Source organism: Haemaphysalis longicornis, unplaced genomic scaffold (assembly GCF_048455015.1).
Source record: "Haemaphysalis longicornis isolate Haplotype H1 unplaced genomic scaffold, Haemaphysalis longicornis Haplotype H1 scaffold_1, whole genome shotgun sequence".
In the NCBI taxonomy this organism is placed as follows: domain Eukaryota; kingdom Metazoa; phylum Arthropoda; class Arachnida; order Ixodida; family Ixodidae; genus Haemaphysalis; species Haemaphysalis longicornis.
In genome coordinates, this window is record NW_027526203.1 from 418,758,959 (window position 1) to 418,780,676 (window position 21,718).

At 51.7% G+C, this 21,718-nt stretch overlaps 1 protein-coding gene across 10 annotated transcripts in view; it reads left to right on the forward strand.

The window, feature by feature from the left end:
- The window catches only part of LOC144155616 (TOX high mobility group box family member 3-like), a 483,094-nt gene that overhangs the window by 55,599 nt on the left and 405,777 nt on the right, over window positions 1-21,718 (forward strand). For 7 of the 10 annotated variants that reach the window (XR_013319601.1, XM_077687166.1, XM_077687173.1 and 4 more), the window contains exon 3: window positions 10,094-10,139. The exons of the other annotated variants lie outside the window; for them this stretch is intronic. The gene's annotated coding sequence lies outside the window, so the exon portion shown is untranslated. The remainder of the gene's footprint in view (window positions 1-10,093; window positions 10,140-21,718) is intronic. 10 annotated transcript variants of the gene reach the window in all.

Consider the following 21,718-nt stretch of genomic DNA (forward strand, 5'->3'; position numbering starts at 1 on the left):
CCTTTCGATTAAAAGGACGGCCGTGTAACACCGACGTCGCGAGGTTTCCGGCTGCAGAAAATGGTGCTCAGTGATCATTCGGGCATTGATTGTTCGCCCCCAATCACGACTGCGAGAAGTGGCTAGGACGCGGGCACCCAAGAAATTAGGAAAGGAATTGCTATTGCCCTTGCAACGGGTAATGCCAAAATTTAACGCATGTATTACTTTTGTCTCAGAATGCGGTGTACTGCTAGCCGCGGGGAAATATTTGTCCGTATACATGGGTACGGCATTGTTGTAGCCGTTGCCGTGGTCTCCTTCACTAACCCCCCTGCATACGGTTCAAAGCGCACGAACGTACTTTACTCTTCTTTGATCTCCATTTCACTGCCTTTAACATAATGCCGCTTCTCGATTTAGACACTTGTACGTGCAGTTTGGCGAAAAAGTTATTAGACCAACATTTGTGTCATATCAGTAGGGGATATTATCACGCCAGTTCTTAAAGGGGCACTACATGTAAACATTGCGGGATTACTGCATGGTTCTAATTGAAACTTCGACTCACTATGCCATGTTTCGACCACTGTGGGTGCGTTCACGCGACTTAATTGACTAGATAAAACAATTCGAAAATGCTGTCCTCCTCTCTGCTTCCCCCGTGCCGATTTCCGATGACGTTTCGTGTGACGCTTACTCTTGCAGGTTTGGCTTGTCTGCGCCTATCTGCGCGGCTCGACGGCCCTTCGACACAGTCGGTCGGCCAGCCACCGGCGGGTCGTCGCAGTTCGTTCGCTCATAGAAAACTAAGCCACTACAAGATTTTTTTCCCGGAAGAATGTGGCTTTAGTTTGTTAGTTTGTAGAGTGTATTAAACTTAATAAAGTTGATGAAGTCAAAGCATCTCCACACAAGCGCACATGCGACGCTTCGTCATGACTTCGCTTCACTGGGGCTGTAAGCTGCAAATGCGTGCGCGGCTGGTACGCTAGTAGAAAATCTAAAGCCAATTAAAGGTGAGAGAAGGACCAGCAAAGTTCATATAGTAGGTAATAAGGAATTAAAATTATCCGAAACTTTTTTTGTAAGACATAAAACCAAGGTGCAGGAAGCACTTTCCTGCGCAGGGTGAACTAGCACAGTGGCCAGCAGCACGACCTCGCATTGCGATCGGAAGATAATCGTGGGAAGTTGGGGTACGCTTACTCCACAAGCGTTATTCAAGCAATACTCATCTAAGCTATTGGGAATGCTGAAACGATATATATACTTCATATCCCCCCCTCCTTACCCGTCAACCCTGGGTTATGGCCGAGTGATCTGAAGCATTGGATGCAATGCGTCGCAATTAGCAAGTTCGAGTTTACAAGTGGACGTGTTTTTTTTAGTTAATTTTTTTTTACTTAGGCAATGTTTTCAATACTGCATTCACTATTTTGCGCTGCGAACTTTGTTGCTCCACGAGCAAGTTCTCGTTGGCGTAGTGTTGACATATACGTATATAAGCAACGTGAGCTTGCGGACACAGTGCCGAATTAGCCGACTGTCGGCCTGGTGCGAACACGCCTCTCAAGCTCGAAAGGTGGGGGCGAAGCGCCTCGCAGTTGAGCGTCTCCGATGACGCCGAGGGCGCTGAGCCACTGCTTGCGCCTCGGCTAGCGAACGTTACAAGTCCCAGCGCTGCTGGCCGGGGCCTGCCTATTTGGCCTATTCTACAGCCGGCAACATGGCAGAAGCGCGATATGCCGATTCTTGATATATAGCGAGTGCCCAACCAACGATAACGTCGGATGCCAAGCATGTTGCTGCGCAGAACCGAAACCGAAACTGGTTTGAACTTCATATCTTGGACATCGTCCAATCACATCCCAATCCGAATACGCGTCACTGCTGTTAGTTGTCGCGGCCGCCGCAAATGTCGCATGCTATTTTTTCTTCTTGCAGTCATTATAACTTAAATACTGCTTTATCGGCCCGATAAACGATGAAAAGTGTGTTTATTTGAGCCAGTCTAAGCAATGCAAACGAAAACAGTAGTTTGACAAATTCAGCTCAGCGTCCTTTTAATGTCACTTCATAACAGTCACAAAGCTGTACAGTCAACGATAAAAATTTATTCTTCAGCTATTCGGGGGCAGCTTCTCGGACTGCATTTTAGAGGGAAAAAAAAAGCGCCGCTTGCACTAGTGGTGCAAGGCTGGAGAAACAGCAGAGCTGGTGGCCCCTCTCCCTTCGTCGGAGACCTGACTGTTGCACCTCACATGGAATTCCGAACTTGCCGCTGAAAGCTATCCATATGATTGGCTGGCCCGGATCGTTTTGTCCGCAGGCTTTCACATCTCTCCCAAAGTGGACCGCGTTAGCACGCGCTAAACCCGCGGCAACCGTCTTCGCGAACTCGGCGTCTGTACTCCCCGCTTCAGGCGTGAACACACGTGAACTGGCGAGAAGAACAGCTCACGAGAGATCACGCCACGAACGCTGGGCAGAGTGTTCTCAAAGGTCGAGCTGCCCGACACCGGGCGCTCCTCACGAGGCACACGCTCACGTGTGCTCAGCTGGGCTGAGTTTTCTGGTAGCGCTCCATGGCGGAACGAAAAGCTTAACAGCTGTGCTGTTAAAATTCAACGTCAGAATGTTGGAGCTGTAGCGACAAGCGTCTTGACCTCTAAACTTTTGCGTCAGGCATCCTTTATACGTGCGAGATTTTAACGGGATTTTTGTCGTAGCCATACAGCATATAAACCATTTTATTATATAAAAAAAACATTATCGCTAACTTTGGAACTCAAAGTAAGGGAAACAGATCGGCATGTCGCCTTCTCACGGTCATCTTCTTTGGTGTTTATCAGAGGTCTCTATTGTGCAGAGGCGATCATACACTAGACACGAATAATGCGTCCTTAACGCTGGACAAGTTTCGAGTCATCCGGAGGTGGAAGCGGTGGAGCGTTCTCGAAAAAGCTACGAGAGCCATGCAGATGTGCACCTCGTCATCATTATCATCACCGATGTCACCGCATTCATTTAGCGTAGCAAGGCAGGCATCTTAGCTCAACTGTCATTGCCAGTTTCATTAAAGGTCGTTCCCCCTCTCAAACAGACAAGAAAGCACGTACTTGCGGCACAATCTGTTCGTAAAAATAACTAAGTTTGTGATTAATAGCTCTAAGGCATCCGTTTATTTGAGGAGGAGATTCGGAATCTGGTATATGGTCGGAGATACATTCGTCCCCTAAAGTTAGCGCTCCAATACCGTGGTGTTCCAGCTCATATCCCCTATCCTGACTCCCGGAAGGGACTTAATGACGAAGTGTTGTTCGTCGTGGAAGTGATATAGGGTGTATTCACAGGGCTTTAAACCGCGCAGCGGCGCTACCTGCGCCGCGCGGCGGCGACGACGCCATATTTGAGGTTGCACTACGCCGCGCGGGCAGTGCATTTCCCGACGCGAAACGTAGTTTGCGGCGTGGTGCTGGCAAGAACGTTCGTGTGGACGGTGTTTTTTCTGCGTGCTTCGCGGGTTTGAGAATGCCTTGTAACGAGCAGTCAGCATTGTTTTCGCTGCGAAATTCCGGATGCGCTGTTCACATCTCCTACAACCGCAGACCCGGTCGAAGCAGACTGCACGACAAAATCAAGCGCGCCGGGTATTTTTTTTTTCTTTTGCTGTTTCGAAGCGAAGGCCAGTGCAGTGCTTGAAGACGGTATGATTCAGCGCAACGAATGCAACTGCCCGACGGTTTGACAGGCGCGGCCAGCGGCGTGCAAATATCCCGGTTCGTTTAGGCGATTTCGCGCTATCTCGGTGTCAACCCCGTGCGCTGATTTCCTTGTTCCCTGCGTTGCTTGAAGCGACCGTGGCTCGAATTGAGAAAATTTCTTCACCCAAGGCTGCGAGGATATTTGATGGGGTGGTGGTGTGTGAGATGAGGAGCTGGTTTTACCGTGCCACCCGGGCATGTTTCACGCTTCTTGAGGATGATGAAACAATATTTATTGAGCCCGAAATATTTGGTGGGGCCCACAGGCATTAGACGGGGGTGGTTCCCTACTCACGGGACCCATATGTCGCCAACAACTACTGGCCCCTGGCCACCAGGGCTAGCTGGGTTGGCAGGGCGGGGCTGGACAGCAAGGTCTCCCATCTCTCAAGGAGTGGGGGTGGGGAAGTGGAGGTAGGATAGGGGGGTGTAGAGGATGGAGTGGGGGAAGTGGACTCTTGAGGAACGTGCATTCCGCCATGACGTTCGACAGGGTTCCTTCGGTCTGCTTGCAGAAAGGACAAATGGCGTCGTGTAACTCGGGATACATGCGATGAAGCAGGGTGGGGTGCGCGAGCGACCCCGCCTGCACTCTGCGCAGGATCGTTGCTGTTGCCTGGTTAGAGTGCGGTGCGGTTCGGGTAAGGTGCGCCGTTCTTTTCTGTACGCACGAGTAATCTCTCTGTAGCTTGTCATTGGGCTCAGGGTGTCCGCATCATCGCGCGCGACTCGGCGTCTTCCAGGAGCGTCATTTCGCGAACGTGGTAGTCGGCGATGGTGTTGCCTGCTACCCCCGAGTGAGCTGGGACCCACACGAGCTCAACGGCTCGTACCGGTGTCACCTTCTTGTTCAAAATCGCAAATGCCGCGGAGGAAACGCGTCCCCTTCGGTAGTTGCCGTACGCAGTCTTGAAGTCCGTGACCACGGCCTCGACGCCCGGTTGAACGAGCGCCAGAGCCACAGCCACCTCTTCTGCCGTCACGAGATCCCTCTTCCTCGTCGACGCTGTGACGATCAGTCGGTCGTGTATCGTAACGACTGTCGCCTCCCGGTCGCTGCCTTTCCTAAGCGAGGCGTCCGCGTATAGAACCCGGGGATTCTCCTCCAGTTGTCGGGCCAGGGCCTTGGCCCGCGCATCGCGCCTCCCGTCATCCTTACCTGGGGTCATGTTCCCGGGTAGGAGCTTGGTTTCGATTGCCTCCTTCCACCTCTCGGGTAGGGACGCCGTCATGGGTATCGGTTCGATCCGCCCATCCCAGCTTGCGCAGGACGGCGCGTCCGTGTTCTGTGCTACTTAGTCTGACGCGTTGATTAGAGAGTTGAGCTTTACCAGCTCGTCCACCGTGTTGTGGACACCCATGTCCTGCAGTCGTTGGGTCGACGAGTATATGGGAACGCCCAGAGCTTGCTTCGTTGCCTTGCGAATGAGCGTGTCGAGGGTGTTTCTCTGCGTCCTCGTCAGCTGGAGATACGGGACCGAATAGGTGACCCTCGACACGACAAACGCCCGCACCAGGCGGATGGCGTCGTCCTCTTTGAGGCCCCTGTTTCTGTTGGACACCAGGCGTAACATGCCGAGTATCTGTTCCGTGGTGGTTTTGATTTTAACGACGGCGGCGTGCGCTTTCCCGTTCTGCAACAGCAGGCGCAGTATCCTACACTGCTGCGTCGGCTTGATCTGTATGCCGTCGATTCTGACCATGACGACCGGTTGGGGCGCCTTCTTGGGTCTGCCCGGCTGTATGAGTAAAAGTTCCGACTTCTGCGGTGCGCAGCTCAACCCACACGACTTTTCGTACTCGTGCACGGTCGTGGAATCCTCGATCCACCCGTCGGAGCCGGCCTTCGCCGTCCATACCGTGATGTCGTCGGCGTAAAGGGCGTGGTCAGTGCCGTCTATTTGTTCTAGTAAATGAGGTGAGGGGAGGAGAGCCAGGTTGAAGAGCAGGGGAGACAGGACAGACCCCTGAGGGGTGCCCCGATCGCCAAGCTCGATGGGATCCGACTTGTCCCCTCCTACTGTGATGGTGGCAGTTCTGTTGATGAAAAAGTCCTTCACGCAACCGAAGGTTCTCCGGCCGCACTTTCTTTTTCAAATTCGACAGCACGCTTGCGTGCGTCACGTTGTCGAAGGCACCTTTCAGGTCGAGAGCGAGAATCGCCCGCGGACCGTGCCTCGTGGCTTTTTTTACCACCAGCTCGTGAAGCTGCACCATGGCGTCTTGGGTACTCAGATGTTTGCGGAAACATATAACATCGTCGCGGGCATTTGCCCCGTGTCTTCGAGATGCCCCCGCAACCGACATAGTACCATGCGCTCCATGACTTTTCCGACGCAGGACGTGAGGGATATGGGACGCATGTTGTCAAACGAGGGGGCCTTTCGGGCTTCGGGATGAATCGCACATCTGCTTCCTTCCACTCGCGCGGCAACCGCGAGCTCTCCCAGGCTTCGTTGACGTGCCCAAGGAGCTCGCGCGCCGCCGTACTGCTCATGTTGGCGAGCAACTTGTAAGTTATGGCGTCCTTGCCGGGTGCGCTTCTCTTGTTGCTCTCGTCTATAGCAGCGCACAGTTCCGCCATGGTAAACGTTCTGTCGAGGTCTTCGTTCTCGGGTCCTTCGTACTCCTCCGGGATCGGGTGTACGCCCTTCTCGGTCTGCAGGTATTTGTCCGCGAGAGCCTTGAGTAGCCTGCGGCCGTCGCCATTGTACGAATTGAGCACCTTGGTGAGGGTGCGGTTGATCGCCGTGTTGCTGCTCGTCGGGTCGATGAGGTGGCGCAGGAGCTTCCACGTCTTCCCCACGGACAGCTGACCTTCCAGACACTCGCACATCTTGAGCCAATTTTCCTTGCATAACTTAGCCGCGTATACGGCGATTTGCTTGTTAAGCCAGGCGATGCGTCTGGCGAGCTTTCTGTTGCGTCGCTGACGCTTCCACCTTCGAGTTAGTGAGTGACGGGCCGCCCACATATTGGACAGCCTGGCGTCGACGAACGGCGTCTGCGTCGTCGTCGCTATTTCCTGCGTGAACTTTTGAAGGGCCTGCTTCTGGTTACGTCAAACTGTGTACCCAGTCAAACTGTGTACCCAGCGTCAAGGTTTAGTGTATGATCACGTAACACGCTTGGTCGTTAGAGAACAGTCGAAGGGGACGAATAACAATAGGATGCTCGCATTTACCTGGGAAGCGACATTCCATGTACGCGTGCGTTCACCTCGACACTCGAAGTAGCCCATATTGAGGCTGGGCGCGGTTCGTCTCATCCATAAAGTACTCTGGCTACCTTAATTTGTGGACATTTTAGGCACTGCGTAATGTTTCAAACATGTGACGAGGTGTGAGGTGGGTGAAAGCTCCGACGCCCACCGTCCCGGGGCCCACCTGAATGAAACGGGTTCCAACAGATTCGGTACTGACTGGCCATATTATCGACAACTTCTTTGAGAATTCTCCGAATGAAGACAGACCGTCTTCAAGCACTGCCCCAGCCGCCGCTTCGAAACAGTGAAAGGAAAAAAAAAACCGGCGCGCTTGATTTAGTCGTGCGGCCTGCTTCGGGTCTGCGGTTGTAGAAGACAAGCGCAGTCCGGAATTTCGAAGCGAAAGCAATGATATAGCTACTCGTTACGACAAGGCATTCGCAAACCCACGAATCACGTAGAAAAAACACCGTCCACACGAACGTTCTTGCCAGCACCACGCCGCAGACCACGTTTCGAGACGGGAAACGCGCTGCCCGCGCGGCGGAGTGCAACCTCAAATATGGCGTCCTCTCCGCCGCGCAGGTATACTGCCGCCGCATGGTCCAAAGCCCTGTGAATACACCCTATACCTTGATCCTGCTGCCCATTGCGATGCCTACTTGGTTAACAGGCAGCATGCAGGACACGACCTCTCGATTGAAGAGACGGGTTCATCTAACGAGCAGCCGTGACACGTCCATCACGGGAGTGGGCTCGTGCCCCCCTGGTCATGACTCCTCTCGCGCTAGTGGGGAGCGGGGTTCTACCAGCACTAACAGTCGCCAGTCCTCTCGTAGCGAACCACCGTTGTGAATAGCTACATTGCTGAGAGGGACGCCTGCCCGTCTCAACAACACAGACTCTGTTTCTGCCGAGATATTTCGTTCTGTCTTTTCATACGCGCACCGTGCTGGTCTGACAGATACACATGACGGCGTGGATAAGTTTGGGAACCAGGACCACCGAGCCGGCGTCTTTGCGTGCACTGACAATTAAACTTCCTCCCGGAACAAGACAGCACGACGCTGCGTGTTTGCGCCGCGAATAAAGCAACTCCCCCAGTCTTCAGGCCCGAGCCGGCGTTGTCGGCACCTTGTGGGAATATTTAGTCATTCGCTTGTCTTTCTTCCAGGGTCAGCCGTCGCCTCACAAGGACGTTCTACGTGTTTACTACTTTTTGGTTGTTTACTGGTACTCTTCTCCGGCGAAGCGGCAGCCGCCCAAGGGCACGAGTCTTCACCGGATTCAAACAGGACTAGGCCAGTTTGAAAAGACCCGCAGAGGCGCACTTGGTAATACAATCAAGGAGCGCGGCGTCGCTGCAGCCTGCGGGGCCCCCGCGTTCCGACTTCTCACCGGGCTCACTGTCGGAAAATGCGCTTGCCGCCGCAGGCGCAAAACTGTGGGCGGAATCGATGACACGCTCGATTATTGATCTTACTTGCCGATGGAGCCTAAATGTCCGGCGACAGACTCCATGGCCGCGCAGCCCGTCCCACGATCGGCTCCTGGCGCCGCATTCAGCCGAGTTGGCGTGCTGCTCTTTGACGTGTGCACCTCCCCGTCCTGATGCGCGATGCCTGCCCGTCTTTCCCCCGACAAGTTCTTGACCACGCTTTCACGTTGTGTGGGTAGCGCGAACGCAGACATTTGTTACGTTGGCTGCCGCCTGTCCGAAAAGTCATCCGGTAAGGACAAAGACATCGGGAGTCACCTCACTGGGGAAATTAGAATGTGGACGAAAGGGACGACTAACGGGCCCTTTGTGAACGACGCCTTCAAACAGGGCCTTCAAGCAGTGGTCTTCGACGGGCTTGTAGCGCCTTCTACGCGTTTGTGGCGACACAGAAGTTGCATCGTGATCTATCTGTCGTTTCGCTGTGGCTAGACCGACACGCGAGCGACGGTGTAATTCGGCCATTTTCCGTAGCTGTTAGCGCCAGTATGGCCAAGTTATTCGACATGGCTAATGGTCGCTGCGCCTGGGAGATGACGCTCACTTTGGCGAGGGGCTGTTGCCAGGTAGGCGGCCGAGGCTGCTGCGCTGTTATAGTTTACTGCGCCGGTAAAGTGGCACCATCTACGAGTGCGTCTGTTTTGCCATTCCCTCAATTCGTTCTGCGCCTTACTAGTTCGAGGAGCGGGTAAAATCGAAGGGTGTGATATGGTCTCTGCGAGGGACGGTTTCATTCCGCTCTTCTAGGCACGAAATGATGGATCGGGATATTTGGGACGGAGACACAGTCGCTAAGTTTCCCTGTATTGCTTTCGAGGATTGAAATCAGTTATGTCGATATGTGCTGGACGGGTGGGTGGTTTCAGAGCTGTAAAATGGGAGAACTGTGTGCACAGCGATTCCCAATCCAGCCTGGGCTGTCAGGGGGTTCAAAACACAAACCCTGGTGGGACGCGGTTGCACATTAATTACTACTATGTTCTTTAACGTGCCCCAAACGTCCTGTACACATTCGTGTTTACCACAGGACGGATAGCTCTTGACGGGAAGCCAATTTCTCAGTTAGCCATGGTAATCACCAAAGACAAGATTCTCACCTGCGCCTCACTCAAGACATAAAATGCACTAAAGTGGCTGTTTGGGCGTGTTGGTTGAACATGATGAGGGGAAAGAAAGTGTCTGTCTTTCCCCAGATCATGTTGAACTTGCAGGTTCAACCAACAAGTTCATGTTCAACTAACACAACCGAGGGGTCGGGTACAAAATTTTGCTTCGCTGTGCCAGATTTTATGTTGGGCAAACCGGAAGATGTTTAAACGATAGGTTAAGGTAGCGTGCCAACAAGGTAACGCACTCGAAATAAACGTGCGCGGTGGGTTTTTAGCGCAGCGCTCCTGTGCGTGTGGATTTGTGCCTCTCTTTCATAAAGCAGTTGTTGTTAAAAGATGCCGTGACTGTAATATGAATTCGGGAGATAACTGAGGCAGCAATGATAAATAGGCATGGGGTAAGCATGTGTGAGCTCACCGTCCATGGCACTGTCAAAGAAAGCATTGAGATTCCTACGCAATGTGTCGCTTATTAACAAGTCAAGCTTCGCTGTGGCTACTGCGCATATACATGTGTGTGTGTATTTCGTTCCAGTAAACCGTTGGTTCAGCGCTCGTGTGTGTCCAGTCGTCTTCTCTTGGTAAGTGTGCCAGCTGCGCTGTGTTTCCCTTGATAACTCAAGACCACATCTACCTGGGCCGCGGAAGAACTTGCTGTGGCCCTCGCCATCACCCAAACTTCCGCAACGATTGTTATTACGGACTATCGAGTAGTCTGTCGTAGCGGGTGACGTGGCCTCTACTACGTGGAAGCTCCTTAGTTAACATGCCCCCAACAGGAAGATCAACGTTAGGGAGTTATAGCAGAGCGGACAACCGGTCCCGGTGCGGCGCCCGGTGCACGGTCGGTGCACCTGCGCATGCGCCCAGCCGGTCTCTGCCTCTGCGTACGCGCAGTGGCCCCGGTCGCCTACCGGGTGCCGTACTGAGACCCGTTCTCATCTCTGCTATAACTCTCTATTGTGTGGACCCCGGCCCCCGAAACACTCCTCACTAACGGTCGATAACTTTGCGCATAGACAATCCTGCGAACTTTCCTCCCAGGCCTCTGAAGTAGCACCGAGTCTCGTGCCCCTGCTCACATTTCAAGATATCACCCAACATTGCCGCACTTCAAGATGACGTTTCCCACCCCCTCACCCGCACCTTACTAAAAGAGAAGAAGTAATGCTCCGGAGACTTCAGACAAACACCTTTCCTCACCCAACTTGGCTACATCAGGTGCACCCCACCAAATACCCTGACACATCTGACTTCTGCCCTAACCCATGTACCTCATTCATATGATCTTGGGGTGCGCACATAACTCCGCCCTCACACTTTTACCACTTCCCTTTCCCTCCCTGAGCTGTGGGCGAACCTGATGACCAGCGCCGGCGTGGACGTCCAGCTACTTCTGGTGTTCAGGGCCGAGACAGCACGGTCGTCCCATGGTCTGCTGGAATGAGGGGCCACTCCCACATCAGCAGCTCAAAATGAAGTTTTGAGCTGGTGATGTGCAGCGGCAGCTTTCAAGCAGCAGCTTCGTGTGGTAGATGTGGCCGAGCGGAAAACAAAGCCGAAGACAACGATCGCGGTGCGCCCGGCACAAATATATCTTGGCCAGCTGCTGTGTCACCGCTGCCTAGAAGCTCTGAAAATTGTGTAAATACATCTATTCCAAGCTCGTCTACCTCGTGTCATTCCCTTGTGCCGGTAGACGAGATTAGAATAGCTGTATTTACACCATTTACAGAACTGCTAGGCGCTTCAGCAGAAACAGCAGCTGACCGAGATACTGTTCGTGCCGGGCGCACTGCGATCGTCTTCTGCATCGCTATTCCCCGCTCGGCCACATCCACCATACGACGCTGCTGCTTGAGAGCTTCTTCTTCGCCAACAAGGCTACCCCGTAACAATATCATGGAAACTATACACAAAAGCTATTTACAACAGTATTTACAAGCCTGCAAGAGCTATCTACAGGAGAGAGAGAGAGAAAGGACTTTATTGGATCTCCTGCAGTCGGGGACGGGTCAGGCCTCGCAGGGCTTCACCGTCCCGTAGTCTTCGCCGCTCACTGCGGCGTCGGGCCGACCCCGAGGCCTGCGTCTGGTCGGCGCGGGCTACTTGGAGTGCCGCCGCTGTCTCCCCTAGCCCTCGCTCCCGCAGGAGGAGGCCGAGAGGAGTGCGGGTTCTCCTTTCGCCGTTGCTTGCCCAGTGCAGCCTCGAGCCGCTGGATAGCCCTTAGCTGGTGTTCGCGCTCCGAAGAGCCGATCGAGTCCGTAACGTCCGGAGGGAGGGTCGGCCTCCCGTCACTCGCGTCGTGTCTTTCACAACCCCACATCAGGTGGGTCAGGTCCGCGGTCACTCGCGCACAAACACTGCACACACAGTCTTCATACAGGTCCGGGCACACGTGGCGCGCGAGCGCCTGCGTCAGCACCGTCCGAGTCTGTAGTTGCCGCAGAAGCACGGCCTCCCTCCTCGCGAGCCCCGGATGGGGCGGAGGGTAGGCCCGCCTCTCTTCTCTGTACCAGCGCAGCGTCGCGCCGTACGTGGTCAGTGGTTCCGCGTCGTAGTCTTCTCCTTCTTCGCTCGATTCCTCGTCGACGTCGGCGTCCGTCGCTGGCGCGGCTCGGCACGTGGCGAGATCACGGGCCGCGGCGTCGGCTACCTCGTTGACGTTTCGGTGGCCGTTGCGGAGCTCCCGGCCCATGTGAGCCGGAAACCACCGGATGGTCGTGCTGGTGTTCTTGCGCGCTCCCTCTCCGATGCCGGAAAGGACGCGCATCGTCGTCTTGCACACCGTGCCCCTGGCGAAGTTGGCTATCGCGGACTTGGAGTCGCTGAACACCGTCTTCGTCCCCGGGTGGAGCAGGGCCAGCGCGATCGCCGCCTCCTCCGCCTGTCTGGCGGACTTGGCGCGCACGCTGCCGGCGCTCAGTAGTTCTCCCGTGGCGGCTCGCACCGCCACCACCGCGTAGGCGTCGTCTCGGTCCCGATGTTTGGAGGCGTCCACGAACACCGCATCGCAGCTATCTACAGGAGGCAAGCGTTCTTACTCGTATTCTTTACTATTTCGCTGACCTGACTGCTCTCAGCAAGAAATCGGGTGTAGAAGTGCATGCGCATCGACAAGTAGAATTTTACTGCGTATTCGCGCTGTGAATTCCTCGTAATGCTCTTTACACCGTACTCTGGCAAGTGTCAAGTCTGAGAGGAGCTAGGTCAACGATCTTCCAAAACAAGTTCCCGAAGACCTTTTGTGTTTGGTCTTTCCCATTACAACTGACTCAGTGGCACTCAGCAGCTGGGTTAGCGATTTCAATGGGTGTTCTGTAAGTGCGTGTATGTATTTGCTATGTCCCCAGGGTAAAAATGCACGTCGCGCACACGCGCGATTCGGCTGAGAGGCTGCGGTCGAAACGCGGCATGGCATGGAGGCCGGCATCACTTGGAGGCGAGAAGTGCCTCGGGGTTTTGTTTCCTCTGTAACCGCTCGTGAAACGGGGGGCACAACACGTCGGCATGGTGCTTGCCGAACCATCTTCAGCTGGAACACGCACATACACACACAAAGAAAACGCCGTCCGGTGCCCCGTGCGGAAGCCGGGTGCGACTGCAGCGCCATCGATGCAGCTGGGTGCGGCGGCACCGGGAAACACTTCGAAGTTTTACTACTGACCTTGGTTTAGATGGGGTGAAGTAACTCGAGATTACGGAAACACGTACCGCGGCAGGTTTTGAAAGGGGGATTACAATAATTAATAACAAAAATAAATTGGTACCCATCCCGCCCTGCGAAAGTGGAAGTCTAGCAAAGCTGTTGTAAATCGCTGCAAATGGTGATGTAGGAAGGTATGACATGTTTCTCGTCTCTCGGCGGGCTTCCCGCCTGCGCTCGGCTTGTGTCACTAAATCCTGCCTAGCCTTAAAGATAATGTGAAAACATAATCTTTACTTAGGAACACATGATGGAGAACACATGGAACACATGGCCCCATTGTTCACAGGCGCCTTATCATCCAAAATGCGGTTTCGATGCTCAGCGCTGGATGTCTTAGGCCTTGGAGCCTTGGAATTTTCTCCCACAAAGATGAAACCGTTGGGGGGTAGAGGTATACAGCTACTCTTGTCTTTGAAGCACGAAGCGCTCTAGCGCGAGGCGTTGGAAAAGAAGTGTCCCGGTGTGTTCTTTAGTACGCGTTTTTGCCCACGGAGATACAACGTTCTACCGCGAGGTGTTGGAAAACGAATGTCCCGGTGTGTTCTTTTAGTACGGGTTGCATTCTAGCGCGAGGCGTTGGAAAACGAGTGTCCCGGTGTTTTAGTACGCGTTTTTCCCCATGGAGATGAAACCGTTGGGGTAGAGGTGAACAGATTGCTGTAAAACTGTCAATCCGAATGAATAGAAGTAAAAGAAAGAAAGCTCCACTATGGGAAGCCACCGTAGAGCTGCTGGCATAAATATTTTCAAGGCTGTGTCGCCTAAGAACCGGGCACACGCGTTTGAGACAACAGCTTTCTCTTGCTCGGAGACGACCCTTCACCATATGAGCAGCGTGGGAAACTTCTTGAGGGTCCTAGTTACGAAAAAATCGTCGTGCATTTTTTCTTCCTTTTATAAACTTTATGTTCCCTTGCGCGCAGTTCTTGTGCTAGAAGATAAGCCCTTTACTCATTATGAAAAAGTTTTTAAGTTATTGATTTTTATTAAACTTTTACGGAAGCTGATTGTTTGCAGTGGTAGCTCATTTTCAACCTGCATGATTTACTTTGTAGGTTTCAAAATCCTACTTGCCCGGAAAACCAATCGTGGCTGGCTAGATGACATCACCTGGTGTCATTGTGCAGTGGGAGAAGATACAGCGACAACAGAGGTGGCAGATTCACAGTCATGTGGCTATGTTCACTTTTGTCCGTAAACCGTTCAGTAAGACCGGGGTGCTCGATAAGTGAGGTCCAACAAATACCGCCTTGTGGTCGCGCTGAACACGTGTCCGAGGCACTTCACGTTCACCTCCACGCCGTTGAGAAACGTCTTATCGATACACATTTCGTAACGCGCGGCATCTTAGAACATTGTGCCACGTACCGAAAGTGTTGATGCCCACAGCTCTGTCGAAATACCATAAAAATTGTACGGGCCAATAAGGCAGGTTTAGCCGCTGTAGTTGCAAAACATCAAGTCACGATGGCAATGGTCACTTCCCCCACCTTTTGTTGTAGTGCGTTTTAAATAACAGGGGCCTTTCCTGAGTTTTTTTTCCTCTGCGGGCTGCCAGCTGTATTGATCGCCATGCTGGAGCATTGCGCGGGAATTTCCTACGCGTTCTCCTAGGTGGCAGCACCGTCCTGGCTTTCAATACTCAGTAGGCGGTTCCTGCGTACATTTTGTGACGTGACCTGCTTCGTCACGAAAAAAATGTTAAGGGAGAAGAATGCCGCCTGTAATCACTTCTTTCTAAACAAACATAGCGTCGTGTATCGTCGAGCAAAAGCTGAACTAGCCTTTGACAACTCGCTCAAATTCATTCCGTCTCCGAAGGGCCTGTTTTTCACTCACTCACTCACTCACTCACTCACTCACTCACTCACGCACACACAATTTTCTCAAATGTCTGCTGCACAATGACTGCTGTGACGTCATTGCAGAACTATTAAAAACTCTGTAATCAGTGTGATAAACTCCATTCTAAGATCCAAGTGGTCGCTCAAAACGGCTATAGTCACCGCCATAGTCATGCTATAGGCACCGCTATAGTCACGCAATCGCCTTAATTGGAGGTAACTTTTGTCGGCTGCCGCTAGTCGGGCAAACTAGTCCCAGTGACGTCACGGGGCAGTCTGAGAGAGCGGTAGATGAATCACCACTATTTCGTCCATTTCCTTATTGTTTGTCTTAATTCGTCGAAGTTTGCGTTCCGCGGTGGTTGCCTTTCTGATGGAGGCGAAAAGCGAAAACGCCCGTGTGTTGAGATTTCGGCGCACATTAAAGATTCCCTGGCGGTCAAAATTAATCCGGAGCCCTGCACTGCGGCTCGCCGCGTAGCCAGATGTAGCTTACGCGTGTTAAACCTCAAAAACAAACGAACAAGCAAATAAGCAACTAACCAAATAAATAAATAAATAAATAAATAAATAAATAAATAAATAAATCTCAGGGGTTTGCATAGAATTGGCATGATTGTTGCTCTAACATGGCAATCTTTCGAGTAGACCAAATCTATGACGCCTTTCAAGCATATTCGTCCAGCCGTTAGGGTCCTTAACGCTCATGCTGTCAAGTGACTATGGTCTAGTTAGACACAACTCTGTCTGCTTAAAGGGTCCCTTGCGCCCGTGGAATAAGCGGCTGGCATATCGAAATCACGAGGAAGCCGAGGACAAAATATAGGGGCACAATACGCTCTGCTACGCTTCGTGTGACCGAAGGCAGCCTCCAAGCTGAAATTAATACTTCAGTGCCGTTCCGATGAGCCAGAGTGCGTGCAGGCTCGGGATTTCCACACGTGCCGTATGACTGTCATTCCGTGGAGTGTTCGTAGATATCGCTAATTCAGAGACTCGCCCACTCTAAATTTATTGCTGCTTTCTTATGCCGTGGAAGTGGCTCTACAGGTGTATACTTAACGGCACCTTGTCTCCCTTCCGCTGCGCTTCTCATCGCAAGGCCCGGATTATCCTGTTCGAGTCGCGTTGTATATTCTCCCGCACCGCATTGCTTTCCTTTCTCTCCTTGCGAGTGCTATGAACGGGCATTAGGAATGCGTAGATCTCCTTCGTTTATTTAATGGCCTAACCCGCCAGAGAAAAGGACGTGAAATGTGGGTATTGTGTTGTTTTTGCGAAGCACACGCCTCCATATCTTTGGGGCGTGAATTTTTCCTGCTGTCTATACGTCGCATCAATGAAAAATAGCAATTAAATTACTTTTAAAAGTAGTGGATAAGTGGTGAATTACTTTTTGGTCAGCCTTATTTAGTAATTTAATTAATTATACCTATCTTAGGTAAAAATAATTTGTTGCCTTTGAAATGACTTTTCGGAAAACGCGCAGTAGCTAGTATATTCCCCCATATAAGCCAACGTTTGGATACTGCCGCTAACCTTAGGAGTTGACATTTGTTGACAGTAAATGGGGTTGAAAGAACTACCTAGGTGCAAAGCCATGCTGTTGGTGGACGGGTCTGGTTGTTGTGTGTGTGGCAGGAGGAAGTATCGCAGAGGAATGGTTCGAGCTGGCGAGCGCGGTCGCGACTCATGCAATGCCCGAATTCCGGCTTCGGAAGGCGGTTCCACGTCGTCCTGCTGAGCACAAGGTCGCGGGTTCGATTCCCGGCCGCGGCGGCCACTTTTCTGATGGAGGCGAAAAGCAAAAACGCCCGTGTGTACGAGATTTCGGCGCACGTTAAAGATCCCCAGGTGGTCAAAATTAATCCGGAGCCCTCCACTACGGCGCGCCTCATCGCCTGCGTTGCGTCGGCGCGTTAAACCCTACAATCAATCAATCAATCGGTTCCACGTCGTCATCATCATCAGCAGCAGCAGCTTGTTTAAGTCCACTGCAGGACGAAGGCCTTTCCCATTGTCCTCCACCCGCTTCAGTCCTTCGCTGCCCGAGTCCATTCCTTGCCTCCGAATTTTCTTATTTCGTCCCTTCATCGAGTTGATGGCCTTCCATCCGTCTCTCGGAAGCATGCACTCTGTTACCCGGTGGTCCACCGGTTGTCATTACGTTTCACTACATGGCAACCTTCGGTGCTCACTCATGTGTTCGCCCGTACAAGGCCGATTTGCTGCTTCAAGAACCCTTGCTGAAACAGCCGAAGGATTACCACTTGCTCAATTTCACGGCGAGGTGAAAGCGCTGGTTTTGGTGTGCAAATGGAGCTGGAGGTGGGCTGTTCACACTATCTTTGGTTTTGTTACTTTCTCACTATAAAGAATTGCCTCGTGGCTACTAAGCTTCTGTCTTTAAAATGACGCAACTTCCTCCACACTTCCTCTAATGCGTTGGGGATGCTAGGAGCCTCTCCTGGGTATTATTTCCTCCATGCCCGTCTCTTTCCTAATGCCTTCCCATTTCCTTTGCTATGCGGCCAATAGAGGTAGGTGGATTGTACGAACCTCATGCCATCTTTTTTTTTAAAGCAAAGCTTTGTACCTCTACCAGCCAACTGTTCTTTCCTGGCGTGCGGGACAAGAAACTCCCAACGCGGCTGGGAAGGGGAAGGGCGGTTTTCACTCATGGAGCACAGTGTAGATGGCGCGGCGAATGGTTACCCAGCGTTCCCCGCGCGCTCACACCGGCGGGCGCGTCGGCGGACGGCTTTGTCGTCTGCTTTAGGGACGGTTGTTTTGGGCCTGTATTGGCGCACCTTCGCGTCCATTACGCGCTTCCTTCGCACGGTTGATTAACTTGTTTCCCAGCACCTCCTGGGTAACCCGGACCCGACGTCAAGGATTGTTTTGCAGGGCGGGAAAACAAAATGCGGAGACCACATGCGGACATCTGGCCGCTAGAGAAACGCTACCTTTGGCGCACTGCTTGCCACGAATGGGGCTCCGTTTTCTAAATTGGTGAATACCAATTCGGTTGTGCTTTAAAAGGTATTACAAAAGGCGAAAGGAGCATCTGGTTCTGGTAAATAGCGATTTTAAAAGTCCCCTCAGCTTTCTCGCAATTCTCAAACTTACTAAACTACCTAGTTTAAATCGGTATAAATGGGAATCCCTTAAGCTCGCATGCCGAATTGTTTCGGTGTCTACGCTTGTGTCGCGCGGGGGTGTAGCCCAGAGATAGCACATCAGTATGGCTACGTTCCGCTGTCTCACCCTTCGAAAGACGCTCCTCTCCGTTTTCTTTCTGCCCACGCACGGCCGGGCTACAGCGGCGGCGTCCGCCGCTCTAGCCCGGCCGTGGCCGACGCTGCTGCGTTCGGGACGCCGTCCCCGCGAATTCCAGTTAACGGCTGGCAGTATCTTGGTTTAACTTTTTGTAGGGCCACGTGTGTGAATTCAAGTGACGTCCCATGGGCAATTGTTGTGGGTGTCGTTTAAAGCTTTGCTTTCCAACCACCTTCACAGCGTAGATTGGAGCCATTTTTTTTTCTGGGAAGCCCGTAAACCTCCTTCATTATCACGTGCAGATATGGAACATAATTTTTTAGAGCCAGTGCCTGGAAGCTTTTCTATCCATGCGGGACGAATACATTGTCCTTGTGCTGCTATCTTCATCCCTAGTCTGACCGAAGATGCTGGCTGACATATTGTAGTGTGGAGTTCAATCTCATGTAGAGTGAGTGGCTCGGGGCATCTTAAACCATTATCCACTCCAGGCATTCACACATACGCAGTTATGCATTTCCTTCCCTTCATTCTTCCTTCATTCGCCGTTTCTTTCGCAAGGAGAGGTTAACCCGGTGGAATGGCAAACAGAAATGTAAGTTTGTACACAAGAACAGAGGTTTTCTTACATGCGTTAAGCAGGCTTCTTTTGGAGGTTACTGGTAAGGGTGTACACATCCAGACGACGCGGTTTCGTTCTTAGAGTGCGTCCGTCCTTTTACGTGACCCTACACGCAAGAAATTAAGCCTGTTGCCACCGAGCCTGTATGATGACTTCCTTGTAATTAGGGGGATATGGCTACGTAGGCAGTTAAGGGATCAGCTAAAGTGCTGGAATAATAGAGACGCAAGCGATTTTGGCGTCTTCGGGCAATAGCAAAGGCCGTGAACACCTGTCTTAAATATAACAGGGCTCTTCATTTGCTCCGGCGGTTCTTCAACATGGCCAGTGACACTTTTTCTTTGAAGAGAGACAAAATGTCTGCTCAAAACTCGACGCTCAGTTGCTGCCTCCGCGGTGTTAAAGGATCTAGATTCTACACAAACACATGTTTCGATTATAAACAAAATTGTATTTGAAGAGCGATTACTTTTTGAGGCCAGTAGCTTGTAATGTAATTCAAGTATTTTTCCAGCAGTCTTCTAAAAAGTAATTAGCAATATAAAGTTTCATTCATTTTCAGAAGTAATTGTTCCTTCTATGTCTGTCTATAAGGCGTGCTTTCGAAATCCGCCCTTGCGGTTTTTTTTTTCTTCAGTGTAAGTTTTTCTTAAATCCCTAGTGGTAATTAAAAGGGAAGAAATCAGGCGACAGGTGGGAAAGCATGCGCCAAGTCGCAAACGCCGCACAGAACATGGTCGGACTGAAAGAGCGCAGCGCGAAATGCGCTTAGCTTGGGGTCCGCGCGCCGTTAAACGACGACCCTTCGTGTGCGCCCAAATGGGGCAGGGCGCGTTCTGTCGGTCCTGCCTAAGAGGAAGCTCTGCGCCCTCGGAAACTGCCGCCGACGCCCTGTTGGTTTCCGCTCCCGCTCTGTCAGCGAGCGTGCAACCTGTGGCAGCGCGCGTGCATTTTACGCTCTGCATCCGGGCGACTCTGCCCGACGCCTCGCTCTGTTGCTGGGGCAGTCGTTTGCAATTAGCTGTCCGTACTTGCCTAGGCCCCGTTGTCACGCCCGTTCGCTCTGAGCTTTTTCATCCTCCTCCTGCGAGTCTCACCACCTAGCTGTCTCTACACTGCGAGGAATCGGCTCTCGTGTTTATTTACGCGCATCTTTTCTTCGTCGGCCATTAGCGGGGTTTTTATTAAACCGGTATTTTTATTGGGCCTTGGCTACCGTAAATTCTCAGTTTTTGGGAGTGCCGTTCAGTGGTTCCGCTGCCCCAGTTTTATTTTTTTTTATTTATCATACCCTCAGGGCCAGAGGCATTACGGACTCATATACAGAGGGGAGTGGGTTACACAAACACAGCAAAAATACATGAGAATACAGCAACTATGGTAACAAAACAAATTATCCTGGCTATAAAATATTGGCTAATGCATTGCGAAATAAACGGTTATCATTTATGGCCATGACATTTGGCGTAAGGCGGTTCCATTCACGTGATTATCTCAGGACGAATGAAAGTTTATTTATTTATTTATTTATTTACATACCCTAAAGACCCCGAGGGGCATTACATAGGGGGGGGGGGGAATTAACACAATCAAAATTGAAAACAGATGTAAGGGAGAAAAGGCATGCGCAGGAAACAAAACATCGGGGCGAACTTGAACGGTAACATGGCGGGTTTAAAAAATCGGGTCAAAGTCGCGTATATTCAAAAGTCACTTTCAACATTGTACAATCGCTTACAATAAATGCACAGTTCTTTAGTCGAGATAGGCAAAAACGGCTTTCTGAAATGAAGCAGGTTCCCTTATTGCCACAATACATTCAGGCAACGCATTCCATTCTTTGATTGACAACAAAAGCGGGGAAGTTTGATACTTTACTGTCCTTGCGAAGATGGGCGAAACCTTGTGAATGTGATCAACACGCGTGGAAATGTGATGCGCAGGAAAAATGTGCGTAGCCGCGAATGAGGAATCACCAAAATATAAAGAGTGAAAAAAAGACATACGTAAAAACTTGCAAGGTTGTGCTGCTGTGTTAGCAAGGTTGTGCTGCTGGCGGGAAAAAAAGGCAGATGTCGAACGTAGTGTTCATAGAATTATGTAAGCCGGTGATTTTCAAGTCGGTCCCGCAGACCTCGGTGGTAGCCTGAGGGCGTTTCAGCTCGCCCGCGATACCTTCCGTGAAACATCTCCCCCCCTCCTTTTTTTAAAGCGAACCTTATATGGCTACCGATCCATGTCTTTTTCATGTCTGCGAAGAAGAGCCCCCTAGGCTGCACGTGTTCTTGAAGCGCGAGTCATTCTATGGCTAGGAAAATGAACGTCCCCGTGTGTGTGCTTTAACAAGCGGTTACCACCAAAGTCGCACGCCGTTCAAAACATGATTTTGGCCTCAACCTTTTTATCATCATCATCAGCCTATCTACGCCCACTGAAGGGCAAAGGCCTCTCCCATTGATCTCCAATTATGCCGGTCCTGTGCTAACTGCGACCAATTTATCCCCGCAAACTTATTGATCTCGTCTCCCCATCTAACCTTCTGCCGCCCACTGCCACGCTTGCCTTCTCTAGGGATCCACTCGGTATACCCTTAATGACCAACGGTTATCTTGCCTTCGCATTACATGCCCTGCCCACGTCAATTTCTTCTTCTTAATTTCTACTAATATGCCCTTAACACGCGTTTGTTCCGTGACCCACTTCACT